Raw genomic sequence first — 20,719 nt, forward strand, 5'->3', positions numbered from 1 at the left:
TAACAATATCCTAGCCTTAAGATTCAAAGTTGCATGTCTGATTGCAAACAGCATTGAAAAGATTACCAAAAATACGTAAATGTGTTAGGAACATAAGACCGCCTCAGGAAATTCTCTGGCCAGACCTACACTAGAGTAAGATTAGATGAAAAATTAAGGATGTGAGCTTTGAGATGATGAACAATTGTCATCTTTAAGTCTTATCCAAAAGTAAATTCCATTGCTACAATGACTTGCAGATTAAAAACCTGTCTCTTAATAATGTAGGTCTGTGTTACAAAAAAAATTCCCTAACATGACTAACAAAAATAAGCTTGTTACACTGAGTTTCGTAGATGATTACACTGTAGAATCACAACAGGTCAACAGTATTTTTTCACACCAGTACAGAGAACCACAGAGTAATAACAGATGCCTACAAAACCTTACAAACTGAACCTCATACCAGCACGTCAGCAGTGGAGCATACAGTCAGCATGGGCCCCTTAACCTCTGCCAGGTGCTGCTCTAACTCACTGATAGGACCTCCACAGACACACTTTCGCAGAGGGATGCCCAACTCATCAGGCAGGACAGACATCCTTCCATACCCAGTGCATCCTGCTGGCTGGATCACCCTGACACTAACACATTGCAGATGCAGGCACATCTGGCTGGTAGACCATGAATTCTGAGGCATACTTAGGGAAAGGCACTTGTCAGGCTACTGGCATATCCACAGCAGGCAAAAAGCCTGCCCTTTGAGGAGAGTCTCAGAGGACAAATCCTGGCTGATGACTGCACCCATACTCATGGACCTAAAGCACCCCTCTGCTCACAGCCTTGGATATGGGGGGGGGGGAGGTCTTTATTACATATCTAATATTACATATCTAAAGCTGCAATCAACCTAGCAACACAGCTAAGCAGGGAATATTGTTACCTCTCCTTTGTACTACCTCCACCCCTTAAGTTTCTGAATAGTATTTGCGGGATTTGGCAACACTTTCACTCACTCTAAAGAGAAACCTAGATTACTTCTCACATAGTACACAGGCAGTTCCTGACCAATAATGTGGTACCAAAATATTTCTAAGAACACTAAGATAATTGCTCTTTTCATGCATTTTTCCACAAGGATATCAGGGTTGGTCTGTGGGTCAAAGACCTCCATTTGATTTTTTTGTTCTCTCCACCAAGCCACTAAATCTTTGCTGCCTGAGCCTAATCCTGCAGCCACTGCACAAGTTTGGCAAACAGAAGTATGGAAGGGACTGCACAGCCTTCTAACAGTTACAGGTAGTTGTGCAACAGGTTTTATTTATCTTCAGAAGGGTGTTCAGAGTACCCACTCAATACTTCATTCTCAGGCCCCCAATACTATAAATCTCCAAAAAAAACCCCTAATTTCCAATGTTTTCCAGAAATAAAAGCTAAACACCAAAACCCATAAGAATAAAGTGCCGCAGGAAGAGTACAAATGATATCGCATGAAAAGTCAAAGGGACTTTCGGTGTTCTCATCAATGGAATTAGACTCTACTCCTGCACCTTAATACCCCGCACAGAGGCAAAACAGAAGTTGAACCAGTCTGTGGAATGGGTACCCAAATCAAAGGGTAGCTGGTTTAATGCACATCAGTGAAAATTCAGATACTGATCCCTTGCAACTGCAGTCAGTCCACAGGATCCAGAACATGGAAATACTGCTTTATAGAGGCTGTAACATTCACCTTCACATTAGCAAACTAGTGAGCTACGGGCACGTATTTTATCATTTAACTCATCTCAGCTGACCAGCCAGAAGCATGCACAGCCAGGAAGACTCAGCTGTGCAACCTGCTTGAACTTCAGTTCTCTGGAGTTAAGCAGAACAAAGCAAATGATCTGGCCTGTTCTGCCTGGAAAAAAGTTTTAAACTACATAAAAATACTGACTTTTAAGGACTGTCCAGATGTAGGCATACCAGCTAAATCCCTGCATTAAAGTAGACCATAGAGCCTAACAGTGGATTAATCACCAAGAGCACAACACCTGAGCCTGAAGCACATTCAGTTCTTCCAGCCATGCCAGGTGACAACTGCAATGACACTGTACACCCTAGTCAGTATCTGTTACACACCAAGGAACAGGTTTGTTAGTAGTCACCTCTGATTTTCATCCAGAGGCTGATATACTTGGCATACTGCTGACAAAAGGTTCACTTGAATAACTAACCCATCAGAAAGCACTCAGCAAACTAATACCAGAGGAAAATGGCTGAGCGTCCTTTTAGATGTTCTTCCAGCTCACAATAGGCAAGAACTGTGTAAGCCAGAGATGCAGAGAACTCATCAACCCAGTACTTCCAACTTGGTTAAAAGTGAAGTCCTACTTGATCTCTACATCAGACCAGTCTGATAAGTTGAACACATCTGGGAAATACAACTTGCCATTTAGTGCTGCAGTGCAAAACTCTGTTAGTTTCCAATGATTGCTTTTATGTCTCATGTGTGTAAAATTTTGAGCCAACAGCAGCTATCAGTGATCACTCCTGACACTCACTCAGAACTCTGAAGCAGAAATACTGCTTTCTGTCTAGAGTATGAAAAGCTGCAGGAATCCATCCCCACAGCATTAGTTTTCCTGTGATATGAAGTACCACAGCTCAATACCCAGCCACACAATTAAAAGCACAGATTACATGCACTTGTTCCTTGGTCTGCCTTTGCAGAAGACTCTCTCCACATGACATTTCGCCCTGCTGCAGAAACCCTGAACAGCCTCCAGACCTACACAGCTGCAATTTCATCTCATTTTCTGCAATTCAGAAAATTACTCAAGAGAAAGTTAGGCTACAGGGCAACCTCTGAAAATGATGGCAATGAAATACATCCTTTGGCCAGCCCTCTCTTTCTAGAAGGGGTGCTAGCCACTATTTCAAAGTAGAATGGCTGTTGAAAAGTCCATTAGCTGGTATATCAACAGTCTCCAAACCTAACCCCTTTACAGCTGCAGATTTAGAAAGTAAAAAGCTCAAGTGGCAGAAAATCAGTTCTCCACCCCCTTGCCTGGTGTCTCTACTAAGTAAACATAAAATAGCCTTCAAAAGTGGCTTTCTGCAAACAATACAGCTGTTTGCTTTCTTTGGGGAGGCAAAAAAACCTTTCCCCTAGAGAAAATAAGTTAAATCACTATTTCAAGAGGGAACAAAGTGAACTTACAAAACCTTACAAGACTGGAACATTTCAGGGCTCTGGCAAGACACTATAGACAATTTAAACTATTTAAACTAAGTCCTTGTCAGCAGGTCTAAAAAGGTTTCACCGGTTGATGGAAGGTTGAGTGGCCTTCATGAAATAAGGTAGCAGCTCTCATCCTTTAAGTCACATTTTCACAGAAGCTACCACCACAGACAACTTTCCACAGATCAAGTGGCCATGGAGAGTACAAATCTAACAGCTACACATGATGCCCTTGTGAGCTACAGGAGCCAGCACCTTCTCACAAGCATACATGATCTAGCACTTCTGCTTCCTGCCCCAGACAAAAAATTTGTACATATCTCCAATAGATCTCGTCTCTACAAGTATCAAGTCAAATGAGACTCATTTTGGAAGAAAAGAAGCAACTAAAACATAGACATTGGATTTCTGCAGAAATACAGTCCTCTTTCTGAGTGCTGACAAATCTCTTGACATTTAATTTGTTTTAGGTAATGTCGAGCTGCATTTTGTGAAGGAAACAATATCATGAGCCATGTGAATTCGGCAAATCCCAGATCTAGAGTCCCTCAGTGATCTGTATGCCGTCAGTGGAGAGCAGATCCCTCTCAGGACCGTGGATTTGAAGGCAGGTCGGAAGGGCCTCACTCATGAACTGACATTCTGATTGTGCTGGTTTTGCATTAATTGATATTTGGGGAGGCGGGAAGAAGCCAGTCACAGGAGTGATTTTCTCAGAGAAGCTGCCAACCGTTTCCTCTGTGCCCGACAAAACCAATCAGTAGCTAGTTCTGACTATTGACACTTTGTTAAACCACTAGAAAGCACACACACTAGAGACGAACAAAGCCCGGGAAAAAGCTTTCTTCCGGCTTCTGGAGAGGATCTTCCCCCCTCGCAGCCTGGCCGGGCGGGGGAGGGGAGGCCGTGGGGCCGGCCAGGGCAGGGCCATGCCACGCTGTTAACATCCTGTCCCTGCAGTGTGGACACCATGTGCCTGAGGCGGCCCTGCGGCTGGAATTGAGAGCAGCAGGGGCCAGACACCAGCCATGCGGCTGACACAGCCCCAGCGTGGCCTGAAAAGCCATCACCAGACTGCTTCACCCACGGCCCCGCAGGGATCGTGCGACCATCAGCAGGCCCTGAGCAAGATACTAACTCTTTCAATGCATAAATGAGACTTACAGACCTTCAATCCTCCCTCGAGTGAAAGAAAAGGACAGAGTCAAGACACATAGAGGACCAACATGAAGACACCAAGATCAATGAAGAAAGACTCAAGTCCCAGATGGAAGGAGAATGAAGAGATGCCTTAAGTTCAGGCTGAAATCCTCTTGTAAGGCTATGGAGAAGAATATAATTGATACATCAGACTCTTTTCCCCTCTAACTCATTGAAAAGTATGGGGAGATGAAGTGTTTGAAGGTATGAGCAAAGGCATCTATGCTAAAGCAAGCAGATGTTAAAGTAGCTGTGATCCCATGGGAAGTTTGAACAGAGAGAGAAGAGTGATGAAGACCCTCTGCCCCCAGGGAAAAAGAAGACCTCTGTTCCCAGAGATGATGATGATCTCAGAGATAAAGAGAACCTTTGCTCTTGAACAGCTCATCTTTAAAATAGTACCCCATAAGTTGGCCCATAAATGCAGCTGTGGGAAAGCTGTGAAAGATGGGAGGGATTTCATGATTGCAGATTCCTGGGCAGCTGCTATTTGCGGAAATTAAAAGCTACAAGAGAACTGTTCTTGTAGAGAAGTTTCCATGGCAGGGCAAAAGAAACCCCTCTCCCTAAGTGAACTGAAGAAAGACTATTCTAGAAGTAGTTCTAGAACAAAACTGACTTAGAAGTCCTAAGTTTTGTCTCTTTACATTTTAAGTGACAAAGAAGAGGGGATGTGTGGAGGGGGGGAGAAGTGTTCTAAAGGTTTTATTCTGATTCTTATTATTCGTTCTTCTAGTTACTGTTGATAAAGTTTTCTTTATACCCTTTTAAAGTTTTGAGCCTGTTTTGCCTTCCTCCTAATCCTATCTCACAGCAAGAAATGATTAAGTATATTCAAGTGAGTGCACTAACATTTGGCCAGCACTGAACCCACAACATTAACTGGTGCATTGGCCAGGAAATCTTAAATTGGTGAACCAAAACAACTACACTGATCTACACAAGACAAACCACCAGAGGACTAGTGGCCTGGATGGGCACTAGTACAGCAGAGGTACAATTAAGTCTAGAGTCCAGAACTAAATCCCCAAGTCAAGGTCTAGTGCCTTGGCCGCTTCTCTGCCAAACACCAGGATTTCCCTTCTTCCAGCACAGTAGCTGTAACTAGGAGAAAAACAGTATTGACCCCGACTATGTTAAGATTAGGCTAGATAAAGAGCAGCTGTGGACAAGTGCAAGCCATTTTTGTCCTGCTGCTAGAGATCTAATTGGACATAAAATCCCCAGCAGGCAGTGGAAACAGTGAATAAAGAACCAAAAGTAATGTCCATTTTTTGATCTAAAGTCACACTAAGCTTGCAAAACACAAAGGAACAAAGCTGGCATTCCCATCACGAAAACTTCCAAGCAGTCAAAAAACTTATGACATCTACTGGAGCTCTAGGAAAGGGGTGAAACTGCCACCTGAACAATGATAATTTTATACAAATAACAGTGCCAGTCTTTTAAAGTAATCTTTTAACCCACAGAGCCTGAAATAGGTTGCAAAAAAGTGCCATAAAAAGCATTAGCAGCACAGAGTTCAGTCAACTCACCTAAGGCCACAAGCAAGCAAAAGCAGAGATTAGAATGAAACCATCAGATCCCACACGTCCGTCTCCTGGCTTAAGCACTTTTGGAGTCTGTAGCAGACGCAACCAGTGCAGGATCAGCAGTGGAGGTGTGAGCTTTGGACCTATGGGCTCTTGCCTGGGACACAGGATCGTTATCACTGGAGGCACACAGACACTAAAAGCTGGTCTTTCATAATCTCCCCACAGAGGACATTTCTTTCCCTTTTGCCAAATGCATAAGGGACACAAAGTTTTCTATTCCATCTAAAGAGCTCTTCAGTGAGGAGTGCTTTCCTCTTCAAAATCACCCAGGCCATGTCACAAACCAACTCCTTGTTCCTAGCAATGTGATTGGAGAGCTTCTGGGTCAGCAGAAAAGAATTTGATTAGGGTGACGAACAACAGTATTTTAGTGGTGGTTCTTGGCAAGATCCTCTACTGGTTTACTTCCCACACTGACTTACCTGGCCTTGAGTTAGGTAGTAAACAGTCTTGTTCTCCAGTGCTTACTAATACTGAAGGCAACTGGTAAATGACTTTCAACATGGCCATCCAGTTGAATTTGTTTTCCCTCCTTGAGGAGCATGTAAAATTTGGTAAAACCAACTATTAAAGGCTAACGCCAAAATATCAGAAAGCTGATGAAGCAGGCTCATGGATTACCTCTAGCAACCTGCCACCTCTGGTTTGATGACACAGAGCCTTTATGGCAGCATGCACACCGCCACATAACACCAAATAAATAATTTCACATTCTTATTTAAGGGGGCTCCAACCTCACAGAATATTGATGACAATCAATGGAAAAGGACTTATTTCAGCATAGGTCAACAATAAAATACTTATTCAGAACCTACTTGAACTGCTGCTATGAAAACAACGAGTGACAGAACCCAAGCCCAGTATTAGGTTCTACTTGCTGCACTAAGTACTACACAGAGAAGCAAGCCTGGATCCTGCTCTGAAACGACTCAAGGTCAACACAACGTCAAGTCAGGAGCAGAAATCTCACTTCTCAACTCTTCAGGCAAAATGGCAAGGGGCTTCTAAAGTTATTTAGCCCTGGCATGAGAACTGAGCAAATAGGTATTTCATAAGTCAGTATATTATGTGCTGAGTTCTGAATGCTCCTCTATGAACAGATGAGCAGATGATAATTTTGAAAGACCTGGCCCAAAATTAATACAATGAACACTGACATTTGTGGTCCTAAACTGTTCGGAGTATCTAACTTGCCTCTCCTGTCAAACCCAAACTCCTAGGATATATTTCTGAGACACTGGTGGGCTTATCCTTACCAGTCAGAAAAAAAAAAAATGGGACACTTCATCCAGAGAAAAACACTAGCTTATAAACTGCTCCATAATAAAGACTGAACTACATTTTTCAGAGTCCTCAGTGCCTCCTTAAACTATTTATGCTCATGCACATTTTCAAAAATGGCTGCTGCTTTACAACCTTCCCTTGTGACACAACATGCCAAGTAATTTTGAAAAACCTGTCATAGGTCAGCAATAGCTGCCTACCAGAATGACCACAACAACTGGTTCTCATTACTTCTAGGATGCTTATGGAGGGCTCATTGATGAAAACAAGCACAACTCCAATGCAATGGAAGATGTCACGTTTGCATGCACCACAGCTCGATTTACCCTAAGGAATGCACATGCAAATGTGCATTGCACATTTGTGGTATGCACTTAGGCAAGAGGATTGCTTAAGGGTCAAGTACAATATGCAAGATGAAATGCAGTCATCTATTTTACAAAAAAAAAAAAAAGAACCAACAAAAAAAAAAACCAGCTTCCACTAGAAGGTTGTGAAATACGTGAAGCATTTCAACTTCCAACATTACACTGAGTGTCCCCTGCTTTGCCCATGGAAGAAAAAAAAGCCAAGAATCTAGTCCATTCTTTGGCAAAAACAAACACAAAACGTGATTTGCTTTATCACGGCCAATGTCCAAAACTCCATAGTCCATATTAGCAGATGGGGTTTGTTTTTTTTTGCTCTCATAGAATGGCTCTTTTCTAGTGGAATGTAGAAATAATAGAACATCCTGCTAAAATAATAATTGCAACATTTGAGCTCAATTCATGTCATTAAGCTTTGATCTCTGAGTGAGTATAGTATAATCAGCACACAGTTTGCAAAAAGCTGTGCTACACATCTCCAGTCAGTTTTTCCAGCTTTTGACATATCCTGTTGAAGGACAATATAACTGCAACTGGGAAAAAGGGGTAAAGAATTTCACACTGCAAAAGGTACCTTTCTGCTTGGCAGCAATCACAAAGGGGAGAAGGAAGACACAACCTCCCCAAGAAAGCAGCTTTTCCCAAAAGAAATCCACATGCTCAAACAATATTTGGAAATGCTTTCAACCACCACCCCTCCCATAAATCATTCTGGTCACTGAATCACTTACACTAATCAGACAGATACCTGGTTTTAAAAAGTACAACACTGACCGGCACTCCATGATCCTACTGCAGTGCCACTGAAGCATCTGGCATATTTCTATCTTCTGCTAAGCAAAGTTATGAAGCCTTGTGGCTTTTATCACCACATTCATAAGGACTTTTTCAGAAAGGAGTGACTTCTCCTACATTTTGCTGTCTATCTTGGGACAAGACAAGAACACCAACAGTGTTCAGCACAAGATTAAACTGCAGTTTGAATGTATGCCTACCCTGTAACATCAAAAGAAACTAGTGTTATTTTCCTCTCCATCTTTGCCATTTGGGAACATCATGCCATAAACCAGCACATGTTTTCAGTAACAGAGCAGAACACAACATGGCTTATAGTGTAGAGATCATCACAGTGGTGCCTTTGAGATTCAGAGGCAAAAAGAATGTCAGTTAAACTTGATATCTACACAATTGCAGTGATATCTGTGGCACAGCTATAAGTAACAGCAAACAAAACAAAAATATCCCTGAAAAACATCAGCCAAGAAAAAGCCTCTAGCACAATGAAAGGAAATGACATTGACGAAAGAAAGCAATAAACTGGCAAAGTAAGTATTTAGCAGCCATTGTTAGCTTGAGCAGAGCTGGAGTCTGTAAAGCCTACAATAAGACCTCAGCTCCCACATAGCTACCATCTAGCTGTGCTGATATGGGAGATGGTAATCCACTAAAGTGATAAACAGATGCCTAAGTACTTTTGGAATCAGTGAGTGTCAGAAGAATTTATGAAGAGCAATGAATTTATGATCAACCCTGGCAACCTGTATAGACTTCAATAACCACTTATCTCTAAAGTTACTCATAGAAGAATATGAAAATAGCTGGCACACATGATAAGGCAGCCCACATACCTGCTGAGTCAGGTGTGGCACAGGGCAGTTAGCTCGGAGCACTGCCAGAAAGTGTGTGACAATCTTCCCATTTTGCCTGATCCACAGAGCAAGCAGTTGTTACTCACTTTCTACTCTTCAGCTCCAGCCGCTCCCCCTGCCACTGAAGCTTCAATCCTTAGGGTGAGCATGGAGTAAAAACCATGCAAAGCAAATACACCTAATTCAACATCATGCCAGATATATCCAGGAAGGAAGGATGGCAGAATCTGTGCAAGTCCTAAGCTCCACCTCACAATTCAGAAATATTTTCCGGATGGAGCTCCATTAGTTTGCTCCTAAAGCTTCAAGGGACTTAACACAGCTGAAGAGCTGTCGCCAACTAAATTTCAACCACATGACTCCAAACAGCAGGCAAATGCAGAAGTAGAACGAAATGGAAAAAGCAATAAGCTTACAAGAGAGCAAGGTGAGCAAAAATAAATTTTGCAAGTTTTTTATGGATATAGGATTCAAAACATACATTTTTTACATTAAGTTTAGAATATCCTTAATAGTGTTGAGCAAGTTCCACTGGAGCCAAGGCACACCCCAACAGACAACCCCATTTTGCAATTATATCTGGTTTTATATATATGAATATAATTGGGAGGATAGATGTAGAGACAAATATTAAGAGTATGTTACAAGAATGTGGAATGCAGGTCTGGGAGACATGGCTGACAACCAGAAGAATGACAAAAGTTATCTGGGAAAAATAAAATCTGTGAAGAAATATGAAAACTGACAGGTGATTGTATTAGTTTGCTAAAAGAGAAAACTGAGTCCAGATCTCTCCAAACACAGTAGAAAACCTCTTATTGCTTACTTTAGCATGAATATTTAAATGTAGGTTTGAGAGATGGGAAGCAAAGCAGTAAGAATTGCTACTCTGATTTAATAGGGTAAAGAATAATTAAAATATCTAAATTACCTGAAAACAAATAAACTTAAAAAGCATTTTTCCCATTGGCAGAATAAAAATACAAATGCAGGATCTATTCAATTAAGTTTATTAAATAAGAACATCACTTTCAGAGGAAGAGTAGATTTTGAACTTTGGCTCCTGTACTAGCACCACAAATAAATATCCATGGATCTGCATTCAGAAAACCTCAGTGCTGCTTTATTGTTTGGGTGAGTCTGGGGTTTTTAAAACCATTTAAGTTTGGTTCTAACTTGTTTTATTGGTAGTCATAGCCAAATTCCTGTTGCAGGAACATAATTAAAATAACAGGAAGAGAAAAAAAAAACACCAATAGATCCCCAGAATATCAAAATAATCCTCATTAATACAGCTCTCGAAGAACATTGATAACTTGCTTGTTTCTTTTTTAGGCACAAAAATTCAACTGTAAAAACAGGCATATCTCTAAAAACATTGGGCTTAAACCCAGCTTGCTGGCACTGGCAACAGAGCCTGACATCTTCAAAAAAAGATGTGTTACCTGCTGAATATGAGAAAAAACACTGACTTCTACCATAAAGAGTATAAACTTTGGTAATGCTATTACTAGAACGTAAGTGAAAGTAGATAAGAGGAAACAGTCAAGTCATCACAAGAAGGGCAGAGGTGCTGGGATCCAAGTTTTCCTGGTCCCTAACCTTGCTCTTGTCACTCACATCACCAAAACTGCTGCTCCAAGACTTTCCGTGTGGCTTAATTTTGAGCTTTATCAATTTAACAAGTACTATGCTAATGAATTAGCTGCATGGCTTGCTTGCTCCCAAGAACCACCACCCATTTGGAAACAGACTAGTAAATGGCAAGTTATTTCAGAGTCAAGTGAGTAGAGTGCTAACAGGTTTTGGCCACCTCCACACAACCCTGCCTGCTATTTGCTAAAAAGGAAACCAGATCCCCAGAATGATCCCTGAACTGTGTGGTAAAAGGCTCAAACTTTGCTCTTTCACAGAGAACAGCCTTGCTATCTAGCCCAAGCCAGAACAATCTTAGGCTCTTTGCTCTCCCTTTTCTCCAACTCCAATTGTTCTCTAACAAAGTCGGCACCATGCAAACCAATCCCATTGCATTAGGCAGAGCTCTGCTAAGCAACACTCCTCCAGAAAAATAGCAGAGGAAAAAGGTCAGCTTGTATGTGGATACTTATGGCATTAAAACTGACATGCATTTTTATTACTTATGATCAAGCTTTTTTGCTAATAACCCACAAAAAAAGATCTGAATGCTCCCATTTTTCCTACAGTGTTAGACTGTTGCGTCAGAAAAGCTGCATCAACAGTTTTCCATCCTACTCTGTCTCCCTCTTGGTCATTGAAGCAAGCAAAAATACTTTCTCCCAATCAAAAATGCTGAAGAGACAGGACTAGCTTTGCTGCCCAGTATTTTAAAGAAAGGGAACAGGGTACTTTTGGTACTCCATTCAGTAGTTTTAGTCGTACTATTTCTTCTGAATTATCGGTATTACTTTTGTGTAATCAACACAAGCAAGACATGCAGCTACAGAATGAGACATTTTAACTTTTGGGTTTTTCTGTGGTGATCATCTTTTAAACACTAGAAGCAGAGTCTTACCATGGTATTTTTTATCTATACTCTTAGTAACAGCAACTGCAGATGTGCATGCTCATCGACTACACTAAAAAAGTTTCTAGCATTCAGAATTCAAACCCTTAGCTGGCATAAATATGAAACAATCTTAGAGAGAGTGAATTTCTTCTATGCCAGACCTGAAGAAAACAGGCAGAGTCCCTAGCAGTCCCAGATAATCAAGGAAAATTGATCTCATACATAAAATGTGTTTTACTAAACATAGTAAACCCTGACTCTAGCTCCTCTCACAGGAGTCATCAAGAATAACCAACAGAAGAGAAGCATGATGAAGTTTGGTCAGCCATGGCCTCTGGACTTATTTCAGGATTTGGTGTGTTGCCCAGCCTAGAAGACCTACATAAACACTGAGGGTGCCTGCTTCAAGGTTACTCAAACAAAGTGGTAGTTTGGGTCCCCCTCTGCTCCCTTCTGTCATCATCTTTGTGCTGGCACCAGCGCTCACAAAGCCATGAGAAGACTCTGAACACAGGATGCTGGGGTGCAAAAACAAACAAAGAAACAAAAAAAAAATCATGCAAAAAGAAGAGTTTTTTTCCAATTACTCATCCTGGGCTGGTGAACTCCAGTGCCTGCACAAAGGATGAAACAGACAGAGAGAGAAAAGAATAGGTAGACCAGGGGAAATGAAGCAGGTCCATTACTAGCTCACTAGCAATCTTCAATTACTCTGGATTAAAGTTCTGGAGAAACCACACCCTAAGAAATACTGTGCCTGCATGGTGCAATGCACATAATAAACACTAGCAGAGCTGATCGTATTTGGCTACAGATGGATGAGTTCAGTACCAATCCTCCTGCTCTGTCTTTGTGAGTCTAACTCTGCCAGATTAACTCAATGGTGAGAGAACAGCCTTGCAGAAATGTAGGCAAAGGAAGAAGTCCTTCCAGAAATGTGTGCATTACACTTGATTAACAGGTGAGAATGCTTCAGCACAGAATCTGCATAGAACATCCCCTGTTACTTTGTTTAAGTCACTAAGGCTTATTCCTGAACAATATATACCAAATCTGGTACCATTTCAAGTCTCTTATCACACCAATACCACCACACCATCACTGAGTGATGTCTTGAGTTTGAAAAAAATTTAGCATTACAAAAAATGTTGGCTAGCAGCTGCCTATGGCACACTGATTTGTAAATGTGCCTCAGCCTCTGCGCGTGAAGAGACCATTACGAAACTTTCAACATACTTGCGGCTCTATTCAGAGGAAATTTGGAACTAATAGCCAAAAGATTACCATGACTCCTAGAAACACTAAAAACTTACATACAGCTGCACCCAAGATGCTTATGCCATGTAACTATCATATGGCAACATGTCCTTCAGCAACAATTTACTGGGGGAAAGTTACTGTAAATAGTTTTGGGCTAGCTGCTGGATTATTACATTCTAATGACAAATTATAGCAAATTGTGATTTCTTGTAGCCCAGAGACCAGCTAGTAACCCCTTCAGAATACCTACAATGAGCTAAAAACATGATATTTTATTATTTAATGCTAAATATTCTCAACAGGTTCAACTTAAATTCTACTATGCAACACTAATGTTCCGTGCTGCCGAACTTACAGCCCCATATTTTTGTTAGGGTTGACTTCTAATTTTTACCATAGTTAGCCCTACTAAACTACAACTATGAGAAACAATGTGCTTCGTATATCATGAGTAAAGGCATCAAGCTCCTGCCCATACCAGATATATAGACTGTGTCACTCTACTCACTCTTACATAAATTAAAATTCAAATGTGCACAATGAAAACCCACCAACATAATTTTTATCTGTTACATCAGTAAAATACTGCAGAGTCCCAGGTACGACCCTTTTAGCTTAATATCCTACTGTGTCATCACGGAATCGCGCACTGATTTGACTGACAGGAAAGTTGTCAGCATATGTTGCCATTCTCACTTGTAAGGGAGTCAAGCTGTGCCACAAGCACCAAGGACACAAAGCATTTGCACTGAATGCTTACTACCATGACCCCCTTTCAAAACTGGGCAAGACTGCTCCATTACAATAGCCCTTCGACAGCAGGCTTGACCATCTGTTGTTAATGGAACATCCCCAAGACATAGCTCTTCTCTGCAATACAAGGACCAACTCATTTTCAAAGGTGAAAATAAATTTTAATGCATTAATCCACAGCAGTAATTTTCAAAAACGTTCAACTCATTTTAGGCTTTAATCTAGAATAGGTTTACACCCCTCTGGCTTCTCCGAGGTCTATTCCAACACACTTGAAATCAACTTTGATCCTTTAAGTATGTTTTTGTACAGCCTTTAAAATCTCCCAGGCCAACAGCCTGGGGGGAAGGGGACACTTCTGGTTAAAACTAGGAAAAAGTAGGGTTTAATAAGGACTTTTAATTTAGAATCCGAGTATGTTTCCAGACATGTTTTAAGCATCTGGGCTGCTGTGCAGCTCGTCTTTTGTAACAACAGCCTGATGATAGGTTGCAGTGTAGCACTCCAGACTTCACAACAGTCTGGCAGGCAGCAGCACGATTTGTTGCATACAACTGAGCCTCCCGCCCATCACAAAGGCAGCCACATCGATTTTTTTATTTTTACACTCCCCTCCATCTCAAGGCCCTCCCCTTATCCCACCCCCGCGACTTTACAGGATTCACGTAGGAGTAAAGAGGATGAAAACCCTCCCGTTATCTTCTAGCACCCACCGGGGCCAGGAGAGGCAGCGGTAAGGTGAGCCACCCTCCGTGAGCGCTGCCAAGTCGCCTCGCTCAGGATAAGCTAAAATAAAATAACTGTTTTCTAAAACATAAGCACACACAACCACGCCCCTTACACACACACACACACACAAGCACTATCAGCCCCTCTCCGATGCACCGCTACGCCGTAAACCATCCTCCGAGCCGCGCTGCCGACAGGCTCGGCACATTGACTGGCACCACGTCGGAAGACAAAGACTCCAAAGCAGTAAAGAAAATCAACAGACAACCCTCCAAAACAATAACAAAGCACACACACCCCTCACCCCCACTCATTTGCGTTTTCTCTCTAGCTTTGTGCCGCCCGTTCCAGGCGGAGCGGGTACAAGTGGGAAGCCTCCCCGACAGCTGCCCGGGACGCGTCCCCCCGCCCCTGCCTACCTCCCCGGCCGGCAGCCGCCGTCTGTCCCGAGGGGAGCCGCCGCCTGCTCCGCGCCGCGATCCCCTCCGGCTCCGCTCCCGGCCCCGACGCCGGCCCGCTGCCGCTACCGGGCGCCCCCGCCCCGCAGGGCCTTATATAGGGCGGCGCGGAGCTACCCCCGGCGGGCTAGCCCGCCCCTTCCACGGCCGGGGCCGCCCAGCACACTGCTTTTCCCCTCCCTCCGAGGTCTTCTCGCGTCGCCTTTTCTCTTTTCTGTTTGCTCTTTCCTTTCTTCTTTTTCTTCTCTCCTGTCCTCCGCGCCCCCCTCTTTTTTTTTTTTCCTTCGGCAGCGGCTGCTGTTGGGAGGGTGGGGGAGTGCGCGGCGATTTGCATGTGGGCGTGCACAGTGCAGCCAAAAACAAACTGCGAGCATGGGTATGTCCGCCCCGGCGCCGTGCAGCGGGACGGCGCTCCGTGAGCTACCCGCACTCGCTGCTTTTTGTGAAACTCCGCTCACCCAGGTGCGTCGAGAAGCATCCCAGCCCCTCGCCTTGCCTCTCGCGCCGGCCCCCCGGGCGTCTCTTCCCGGGATCTGTGGGAAGAAAAAGCAGAAACCCGGGCACGGTGTTAGCTGTGAAGTGAGTGTGCTCCAGCCGCCCACGTCTCCAGGCCTGCACCGCTTCCCGCATCTCCTGAGCTTAGCAAGTACAAACTGGGCACAGATCCGTCCTCAGCTGTACAGCTGCGGAGGTGCTCAGTGTACCGAGAGTGTTGGCCTGAAAGGAATCAATCAAAGATAAACAGCTTCAACAGGACCAGGCGCCCTGTACTCCTCGTGACTTATGGCAATAAAAAGGCAAGAAACTGTGAAAGGTAACACTTGGATAGATAGGCACAAATGAGGATGAATCCAGTTGTATCAGTTTATAGAGAAATTTACAACTATTCACAAACTTTATAAAAACAGATCTCAAATTATTTTTAACAGTTCACAGTGAGCAAGTTCAACCTGCTCCAATTACAAAATCCGTGAATAGTCATAGTGCGTTTTGTTTACCAGAATAGTGTCCTGGTCTTAGCAATATGTCTGGTTGCTGAAGGTGTCCTCCGACATTAAGTCCTCCCGTAGAAACCACCCATCATGCAAGCCCTTCCAAATGTTACATATCAGGAGCCCTGTAAAATCATGCAGTGCAATTTGTGAAAGTATAGCAGTGCATTTTCAAGGCATAAAATGCTCTGTGAATGAAACCAAGTAATGCACAAAAGGCAGGCAACTCTAAATTATGATTCCCTCTACAGACATAATGCACTGCCATTTCTTTTCTGCAGTGAAGTGGTTGATGTTTTCGTTCATGCTGTTAATGCTTTGCCTTATTGTGAGCAATCTGGATGACACATGGTTACTGAGGGAACCGTATCTTCAGGTTTCCTGGCTTTTATTTCCATGCTCAGACTACCAGCATGGTATTTTTTTCAAGTGGCACAGAAATACAAATACCTGAAAGCAAATTCCAGAGAGCTCAGGCAGATTGTAATCTGACATAATGCACTAGAGTATCATAGATAGCAGTGAATATTCAAATTAATAATGCAAACCTTTCTACACTGAATAAAAATGACACATTCATTTTCACTGTGACCCTGGCTCCTTCCCTCAGTACCTGTCTGTCAAAATCTCACAATTGGGTTAAGGGCAGGACAAAATAAAAAATTTCCTGATTCTGACCATAGTTTCCCCAGTGTAACTGCTACATAATGTCACTGACTTCAACAGATTCATTCTGTTTGTACCTTCATCATCTGGTGATAAAACTGAAATAAAAACAAGGACTTTATTTAGTGTATAAATGCAGCTGTGTGTTTTTCACCATATGCTAGAGCTTTGCATTTAACACATTTCCAAACATTGCTGGATTGTAATTTTAAATTCTAAAACAAAGAATTTCTGCATGGTTAGTCAGAACACAGGGAGAAAGAGCATATTTAGTTTACAATCAACAAAGCGTTATGCCTCATCCCACATAAAAAGGAGTTTAAAAGAGAGGTTATATTGGATGGAATTTTTTTAAGAATTAGTGATTTAACTTCAGTGGAAACAGGTCTGTCAATACTGATGAGCTGACAGTTGCTCTGCTACTGGTGTCTATTTAAACCTAGATCCCTCTAAGGACAGTGTGAATTCCCAAAATTCTGGGAGTTGGTGCCATCAGTTAAAACATTTTAACAACATTTTCCAATAATATAATATAATTATATATACAGCTGTATAATATAATATACAGCTGTTTATGGGAAGTGAACTTTATAAAGCTGTTTATAAAGTTCACTTTATGAGAAGTGAACAGAGCATTTAATTTATTTTGTTCTGTTAAAATACTTGTAGGATGATGGAAAATCCTTGTGCACCATTGGATATAATTTCCCCAGTTTTGCTCTCCTTGTGGTATGGCAGTGGTGTGAGGTCAGTGGGGGACAAGCATTGGCAAATGGTAAAGAAGGATGACAGGAGAAGGGCCAGTATTAGATCCAATGAGTAGGCTGTACAAAGTCAATAGCCACACTGCAAATAGTTTCTAAGAATAACTATTCTTACGTTTGAGTAGTTTGAGATCTCAGGGCAGATGAGCACATGTGACTCCTATAGATTTATTGAAGACATTTGTACCTCCCAACTCTTTCATGCACAGCAAATATTCTGGCTTCTGTCTCCTGTGGAAGGTATAATAGGCCTTTGCAGATAAAGCAGTCTTATGTGGGACTTCCTGCTTAATTTAATTTATTGATGGCTGACACAAAATTTCAACTACTGATTCAGATACAGAGAGGAAAAAGGCAGACATAAATAAGCACTTAGGGAAAGACCTTTCTCCTTCCTTCCCAAGCTCAAGTTAAGCACCTCTCCTGGACCTTTCTGGTCTTGACATCCCTTGCTTTCAATAGGTGTTACAATCAATCCCTTTGCCCCAATTCTTTCTGTGAGGCAGTGGGCAAGCTGGGCAGTTGGGGTCAGTGTGTAATGGTTCTTTTTGCTGTTGCTTGCTTCTTACTAACTTTCCTCCACTGCTTCTTGCCTTACTATTCCACTGTTTCACAGTATGCCACAGTTCCCCACAGGATGTCCCTTCTTTGGCATGGTGCAGCTCTGTCCAAGACTGTGTCTCTTCCTTCCATATGTCTCTTCCACTTTGTCCATCTCACAGTTATAACATTTTCTCCAGTGTCTTCTGTCCTAGGGGCTGCTCTTTTTTTAAAATATGTTTAAGCAGAAGTACCACGTGCTGCTTTCACCTAGCTGAGGTTTTGGCTTGCCGTGGGTTGTTTTCATCCCTTTCAAAATGACTGACAGCCGCTTTTACTGGCACAGAGGAGTTAATGGCCTCTTCCCTTGCAGCTTGCAATACTAAAGGCCTGCCAGTTATGCCCAATATGCAGTTCACATGACATGCGCTCTCAGATAAGACCTGATCCTTTGTCTTTTTCCGAAAGCTAGTTCTCTCCTTCAACCCATTCTCTCATTACATTGCTTTGAACAAGCAGCCCTCAGTAGGGTCCAAGGCTGGGTGGAAGGGAGGGCTGCAAACTGGCAGAGTTAGCTGCACCAGTTACTGAGAGGTCAGAGGACATGAAAACTGCTGTTCATGGAAAAGACATTATATAGTGGAATGAAGGGGTGGAACTGAAAATAGGAAAACACGCTGTGTTCTCACAGGAGGAAGTGGGGAGGAAGTTGTTTCTTTGTACTTGTAACTTCTACAAGGCAAAACACAACATTGTTAACTCTGAAAGATTGATGTTTCCTAATGTCAGGATACTACAGAAGACTATGAGCTTAGACAAGCACACCAAGAAATGTCTTGATGTAAACCAAAGGTTTCTATGATAGGTTTCAGCAATAAAGAAAGCCACAGTTTAATAGTTGTCAGCTCATAAGATATTTCATCTAGAAAACCAAGTTCTTTTTAGCCCTGGACAATCTAGTTTGGACTTAATTAAAGAAGCAGAAAAGACAGCAGATCAGCAATACTTCCATTTTAAAAAATTACTTTTCAAGAACTTTGATTACCTCTTTTTTTAACTTGGCATTCTTGTTGCAGAAACATAACTTCAAGATTCCCCACTCTTGTCTTGGGACACACGCTGAAGATTATTCTGTATTTTAAGCATCTGTTCTGTCTTGCTTTATTTGCCCTTGATTTGAAATATCTGAGTCACAGGATGGTGACAGCTTTTCTAAGGTCTTCTTGAAAAGAACCTCCTAACTTTTAGAAAGAAGTAATAACATTGTTATTATTTTATAACAACCTAGGCTGTGCCTGAACATCCTGGCTTCAATTTAGTGTTGATTTCTCCAGCCTGGTTTACAGCCCAGTGAGTACAAGTGGCTACAGCATGCTGTTTACTGCAACCTTCCACGTACACTTTTCTTCCCCTCCTATTTACAGAAGAAAGTAGGCAAGAGACTTGCTGTTTAGTTATTGCACCTGCAAAGAAACAGAAGGTTTAAGTACATCCTTTGCTGTTCTGCAGTGGGGAAGCTTTGAAGTGCTTATCTGTGCCATGCGAAGAAGTGAATCTGGGAAGTTCCTGCCTCCCAATCAAAGAATAGTGCAGGCCTGTCCCAGTGCCTGACAGGGACAAAAGAGCTTGTGCTCATCCTCTCCATCTTTCAAGAAAAACACAGGCTTCAAACTGACAGCACTCATTAATAAGATGGTTCTAAGCCCTCTAAATAAAATATAAATATATTGCAGCTCAGATATGAGCAAGCCACAGTTTAAGCAGTTACTAGAAACATTTCTTAATGTTATCTTGTGTTTAAGAAAGGTGATTTAAAAGCAATTTTTCATGTGGGTTAGTTTCCAGATGACTGATGTTGCTTTAAGAGAGACCATCATTACAAGTATTGCTTTGTAATTTGTCACAAACACTTAACATTAATAGGAGTAAAATTACATCTGCAGTTAGCTATATAAATAGGGTGCTGTGAAGCTCACAGTTAACAAAATTACTGCTTTTTAGATGTAAAATAGACATACAGCTAAGTACTTAGGTGGTAAAAATTCCTTGACTTTGACAGAAATAAACTGATTTTCCCACCCATGGACCTAACCTATGATTTGAGGAGCAAGGAAAATATGTAGAGTGGCCAATTAAAATACTGGAAGTTTATATTACGTAGCAATTTTAATTCAATATGAAGTTTCTGGTCTTCTGAGATTCTCCAGATGTATACTTCATAACAGCATGCAAGCATGAAAGTATTTTTAATGTTTCACCCTTCCTCTGTGCAATTGTCTATCTTCTAAAACTTAGCCCAAAATAGGACTCCTGTGGAAATATTTCAGTGTGCATTACATATGCATTGCCAGACAGGGATATGGCGATGTGCTGGCCTGTGTGAGCCGGGGTTTCTATGCCAGCCATGGGACTGAATGGATAGCTGTGCAGAATGTTAAAATTCAGTGTGAAAGGCTTCAAAAATTCTGCACTTTATCTCCCATTATAAATTTATATGCTAATAAAATCACCACTGCATGGAAAAAGAAAGAAAAAATTAATCACAAAACAAAAATGAAGCCTAGTAGATATAGAACATGATCAAATGCAAAGAAATCCAAATAAAAGGATGCAATATGTTTTCATCCAACCTCAGTTTAGGTACTGATGGGTGAATCTTCATGGATCATCCAGGATATAAACTTCATCAAATTAAGCCCCTAAGATGTAAGTTAAAATGATCAATTACCAAA

The 20,719-nt window shown here is 42.0% G+C and overlaps 1 protein-coding gene across 3 annotated transcripts in view; it reads right to left on the reverse strand.

Moving 5' to 3' along the window:
* ABCA1 (ATP binding cassette subfamily A member 1) overlaps nucleotides 1–15,194 on the reverse strand; it is a 91,934-nt gene extending 76,740 nt beyond the window's left edge. For all 3 annotated transcript variants that reach the window (XM_059491733.1, XM_059491732.1, XM_059491734.1), the window contains exon 1: nucleotides 14,987–15,194. The gene's annotated coding sequence lies outside the window, so the exon portion shown is untranslated. The remainder of the gene's footprint in view (nucleotides 1–14,986) is intronic.
* Between the last annotated feature and the right edge of the window lie 5,525 nt (nucleotides 15,195–20,719).

This window comes from Ammospiza nelsoni, chromosome Z, assembly GCF_027579445.1.
Source record: "Ammospiza nelsoni isolate bAmmNel1 chromosome Z, bAmmNel1.pri, whole genome shotgun sequence".
Lineage (NCBI taxonomy): Eukaryota > Metazoa > Chordata > Aves > Passeriformes > Passerellidae > Ammospiza > Ammospiza nelsoni.